Source organism: Tupaia chinensis, unplaced genomic scaffold (assembly GCF_000334495.1).
Source record: "Tupaia chinensis unplaced genomic scaffold, TupChi_1.0 Scaffold149922_1, whole genome shotgun sequence".
Lineage (NCBI taxonomy): Eukaryota > Metazoa > Chordata > Mammalia > Scandentia > Tupaiidae > Tupaia > Tupaia belangeri.
Window position 1 is genome coordinate 541572 of NW_006209766.1, and position 5821 is coordinate 547392.

The 5821-nt window shown below is 42.2% G+C and overlaps 1 pseudogene; it reads right to left on the bottom strand.

Moving 5' to 3' along the window:
- Positions 1 to 2876: 2876 nt before the first annotated feature.
- LOC102469346 (nucleophosmin-like) overlaps positions 2877 to 5821 on the bottom strand; it is a 4218-nt pseudogene continuing 1273 nt past the window's right edge.

Genomic DNA, 5821 nt, shown 5'->3' on the forward strand with positions numbered 1-5821 from the left:
CCTAATAGTCACTTAAAATCCACCGACCGTTTACTCTTTAGGTATCAGGTCTGAAGCTGTTACAATCAGGCTTGATAAGGCTTAAGTGCAATTATTATCTTCTTCATTGTCACAAGGGTAGGAAATCCTCATTGTATAGATAGGAAAACAGGTTTAGAGAGGTATGTGGCCAGCCCATGACTACATGGCCAGCTAGTAAGTACTGAAGCCAACTAAGCTGGACCTCAGGGCTAGACCTCTGACCACTCTGTGTTCTGACACTCTTTGAGGTTTCCTTTTCCATATTTTTTTTCCCAATAAGATTACTTTGCTTTCTCTCTTTGGCTTTCATATTAGCTGTCCATCAAACAGAGCCCTTGAGACAGGAAGAGAGGCCGAGACAATGGCCTCTGTTAACTCAGGGCTTGCCATGTTGCCGTCTTATACACCACCCCACCCCCCTTTTATCCTTGGCCATTTCAAACATGTACCTCCTGGAAAATCAACGTTAGACAGAGATTCCACCTTTCCTATTGTGGATCAACAGCAGAGTAAAGCGGGTCCCATGGTAGGTAAGGAGTACTTGCTACCTGTTGCCTAATGCTGGCTACTTCTCTTGTGCTTCTCTGTGCTCTGATGAGTGTTTTCTATGGGAATGTCATCCTTGTGATTTAGAATGTGACATCTGCTCAGTTGTACATGAGGATGTTAGCATATTCCTGACAGGCTTCTGTAATGCCAGAATTCCAAGACAACCTTGTGATGTTGCAAATGTCAGAGAACTAAAGAACTGCTTTAAAAAGAAAATGACATCAGAGAATAGGATATTTAAAATCTTTATAATTTATTATTATTATTTTGGGGAGAGATTTTTACTATAGGCTTATTGCAGAGACAGAGAGAGAGTGAGGAATCACCCCCCCAGGGGGGATGGCCACCCCATAATCCATTCTCCTGCTGGGATTTCAGGCACACACACCCACATTTCTAGTCACCGCGTCTGGGACTCGATCTGTGGTTGGCCATGTGGAAGTCCAGTGTCTTAACCACTTGCTACCTGCTGGTCCCTGTTATTGGTTTTAAAATTTTTGCTATAGGGCATGTGTGCTCACAGAGAGAGACAGAGAGAAAGAGAGACAGAGAGAGAGAGAGAGAAAGGAAAGAGAAAGTGAGAAAACAAGCCCAGGTCCAGGACTTGAACTGTGGTGGACCGTGTGAGAGTCTAGAGTCTTAACCATCACACCATCTACTGGTCTAGAATGAGGATCTTGTACTTGGCTTGCTTGTTATTCTAGCTGTATCTTTGCCAAAATAATCATATGAAAAATTTGAAACACATAAGTTCAGCTTATTAGAGGTGAAGAAGAGTTAAAAATAAGGGGGAGTGGGGAGTTGCTGGTTAACAGATACAAAATTCAGTGAGATAGAAGGAACAAGTTCCATAGTAGAGTAGGGTGGCTAAAGATAACAGTAATTCACTGTATATTTCAAAATAACCAAAAGAGAAGATTTAGAACCTGCTATTAAAAGTAGTTAGATCAATTAAGATATTTTGTTAACCAATGAACTGTGGGAGGAAAAAAAAGGAATGGAAAGCAAACCAGAGGTAGAGTGGAAGGAAGGTGGACTATGGCAGAGGGTGAGAAATGGGGGTATTAGGGGGAAAGAATACATGTATATAAGAAACAAGAAATGGAAAATTATTTGTGATGATAACTGTGGCGGGCACTGAATACAGAAGCTATCTTGAGCTATCTGCCATCTTGAGCTATCCACCATCTTGGAAACCATTAGGTTTCACTTCCTCACTGAGCAAATCGTTTCTCAGAAATCATGTGACCAACCGTTCTTCCTGGGGGTGGTTGGGTTTCTAGGCAACGGGAGAGATCCACTCACACCAGTGATTGGTTCATGCTGTTCTATCTCATTTGCATTTCAGGCAACCAATCAGTGCCCACCAGCCTGTATATAACTCACCATTTTTCCTCAATAAACGGAAGAAGACTTGATCAGCACCTCGTATTGTCTCCACTCTGTGTGTGCGTGTGTGTGTGTGTTTGTCCCATCTCTTACTCCCTCCCTCAGGGAACCTGTTTGACTGTCCCCCAGGTCGGGACACGTGGTGCCTGAACACGGACCTGGGTACGAGGGATCTAGTGAAGAGCTCCTGAGGAAGGTTCCAGTGCAGAGCAAGTGAGAAAAGCCAGCAGAAAACAGAAGGGGATGGCAGGGAATCATCCCGAGAAAGGACAGCATAGACTCATCCAGAAGGGGATGGCATAGACTCGTCCAGAAGGGGATGGCAGAGACTTGTCCTGAGAAAGGCTGGCAAAAAACAAAGAAGGACGAAGAGAAGACATCCTGGTAAGTATTCACCTATGTTTTATTTTAAGTACGGGTAATAATGGGACAAAAGCTTAGTCCGCATGAAATATCCATTCAGAAGCTCTTGCCGTTATGGTCGCTAAGGGAGAGCAGATCATGCAAAATGATCAATATCAGGAGAAGGCTATAGCCACCTCAGATCTAACCAAGGCTTCTAAAATTGAAAAAGAACAGGGAGAGGATCTCATTTCCCTAGATAGTGAGGAAGAAGTTAAAAGCCCCGAAAGTGAGAAAAAACCCAAAAAATCTAAAAAACTAAAAAAGTAAAACAACCTTAAGGCTCTACAAGAGCCAAAGAAAAATGAATCATCAACTAGTTTAGAGGAGGAAATCCTAGAGGCCAAGGCTGATAAATGCAATAACCCAAAATGGCCATCTGAACAAAAAACTTTAGAAACAAAGACTGCCATGTGCAGTAACCCAAAATGGCCGTCTGAACAAAAAACTTTAGAAACAAAGGCAGTCAAACACGATGATTCAAAATGGCCACCTTTCAAAAAACTACTGCCATCTTACAACTTGGTCGCATCTGTATCAGCTTTGGTGATGCTGGTTATTGACCCTAGGAAAGAAATTTTGAGTAAAGTTAGACAATTTGAAGAACAAATTCAATTAGAGCAGAAACATCAAGACTTAATATCACAATTGGAAAAATGAGAGTGGGTAAATCTAAAAGTGCAGATTCCTCGTGGAATCACCACCAGCCCACTTTTACTGATGGTGCGAAACTTAAACCAGTTCAAAAACTACAATCATCGATAGATTTTGAGGGGCAGGAAGCCTTTCTAGTAACAGAAACCACAGATCCACAAGGACAAGCATGGCGCCACCTATGTGCCTTTGCTTTTAATATTATAAAAGAAATTAAAACAGCAGTTGCTCAATATGGAGCTACAGCTCCATATACTTTAGCCATAGTTGACTCGGTGGCAGAAAATTGGCTTACACTAATATATTGGCAAACATTGGTCCATGCTGTGCTCTCTGGAGGGGATTGAGTACCTCCCTTACAACAAAAAACCAAGGGCCTGATGAACCTTTTTATGAGTTTGTTCATTGGTTAATTACTGCAGCAGGGAAAATATTTGGCAGTGCTGATGCAGGTACCAATTTTGTTAAACAATTAGCATATGAAAATGCTAATGCTGCTTGTCAAGCAGTAACCAGGCCATATAGAAAAAAGACGGATTTATCAGGATACATTCACCTATGTTCTGATATTGGGTCAGCATACCAACAGGGATTGACTCTGGCCGCTGCTCTTAAAGGATATACTGTTCGCCAATTTCTTAACCATAGTAATGGAGGCAATTGCTTCAATTGTGGTTGGCCTGGACATATGGCAAAGATCCTGATACAATCATCCAGCCATATACTAAGGACCAAGTTAATGGGCTGTTCCAACAAACAGATTTCTGGCATATTGCATGTGCTTCCTTTACTGGAACTATTGATAACCATTTTCCTCCAGATAAATTTTTGTGCTCATCTTACCTTGAAAAATACTGTCCAAAAGCTAAAAAAGGGAGAGCTCTTACAGACTAAGGGCTCACCAAAAAACCTTCAGCACATGCTCTTTTTGTCCTAAATTTCCTGTCTCTTGAAAAAGATGGAGACTCAGACACTGAGCGCTTCTGGCATTCAACTACCTAAACAAAATTTGCCTCAGTATTGTGGAAAGATCCTCTGGACAATATATGGAATGGTCCAGACCCTGTCCTCATTTGGGGCAGAGGGTCTTTCTGCATCTATTCTCAAAAAATGAATCTGCTCTTTGGCTACCAGAAAGATTAATCAAACAGATTGATTCTAACAAGCCATCCAGGGATGATGAAAGCCCTGAGATATCTCTTTCTCCTTCCCCAGATCAACAAAATGAAGATCCTTCTTAAATACCTGATCCCGTTTTGCTTCTTCGACACTACCATTGCTGGTTTTGATCCTGGCGCCACTCCTCCTGGCAGAACAGGGGGGTCTCTGTCTTGCTTTACAGGAACACTGCTGCTTTTATGCCAACAAGTCTGGCATCGTTCATGACAGTCCCTTGTGGTCTGCATGGAATGGACTCCTCCCCTTTTGCCTCCTCATACTTGGTCCGATTCTGGGTTTACTGATTGTTTCCTCTTTGAGGCCTGTTCTCTTTAATAAGCTCATGGCTTTCCTTAAATGCCAAATTGATGACTCCATAAAAATGCAACCTATCCAAGTCCACTACCACAACCTGGAGATGGAGTATTGCGGAGCCTAAATTGTGCTCCTGCCTGAGGCGCTGAATTGGTTAGCCAAAGACAGGTAAGAGAGTCAGAGCCTAACAGCTGTACAGTCCTCACACCTAAGACAGGAAACCCATCATTGCAATGGGATTCTCCAATGACGGGTAATGATGGACATGTGGTTCTAAAACACAACTCCAACCTAAGACAGGCACAATTTCCCCAGGTTTTTCCCCTCTCTTTGCAAAAATTAAAGAGGGGGACATGTGGAGGGCAATGCACATGGAAGCCATCTTGAGCTGTCCACCATATTGAGCTTTCCACCATCTTGGAAACCATGAGGTTTCACTTCCTCACTGAGCAAATTGTTTCTCAGAAATCATGTGACCAACCGTTCTCTCCAGAGATGGTTCGGTTTCTAGGCAACGGGAGAGATCCACCCATATCAATGATTGGTTCATGCTGTTGTATCTCATTTGCATTTCGGGCAACCAATTGGTGCCCACCAGCTGTATATAACTCGCCATTTCTCCTCAATAAACAGAAGACAGAGGAAGAAGACTTGATGTGTGCATGTGTTTATCCCATCTCTCACTTCCTCCCCCAGGGAACCTGTTCTACTGTCCCCTGGGTCGGGACAGATAACATATATGACTAAGCCACTATCATGTGTTTATCCCATCTCTCACTTCCTCCCCCAGGGAACCTGTTCTACTGTCCCCTGGGTCGGGACAGATAACATATATGACTAAGCCACTATACAGTGATTTCTGAATGAGAAAAAACACGTTTGATTTTTTTTTATTAAAATACTGAGTTTATTTCACATGTGTATTTTTGTCTCCTCACCATTTCTGTGTCTGACCACCACTACTACTGTGTCCTATCATAACGTTCCGTACATACTTAAAACCAAGCAAAGGGTGGAGTTCCTTCTTTAAAAACTAAACAGGCATTTTGGACAACACATTCTTGGCAATGGAACCTGGACAACATTTATCAAATACAGTAGGGAAAATTCTCGCTCTGCATTATAAAGAGGACAGCTAGATATCAACTGTTACAGAAATAAAATAAGATGGAAAATTTTAACAAACCGTTTAAACTATTTTCTTTAAGAGACTTCCTCCACTGCCAGAGATCTTGAATAGACTCCTGGTCAGTCACCCAGGAGCAATTTTTCACTTGCCTTCCACTTTGGGAAGAGAACCTACTTTTTTTTTTTTTTTTTTTTTTTGGGGTTT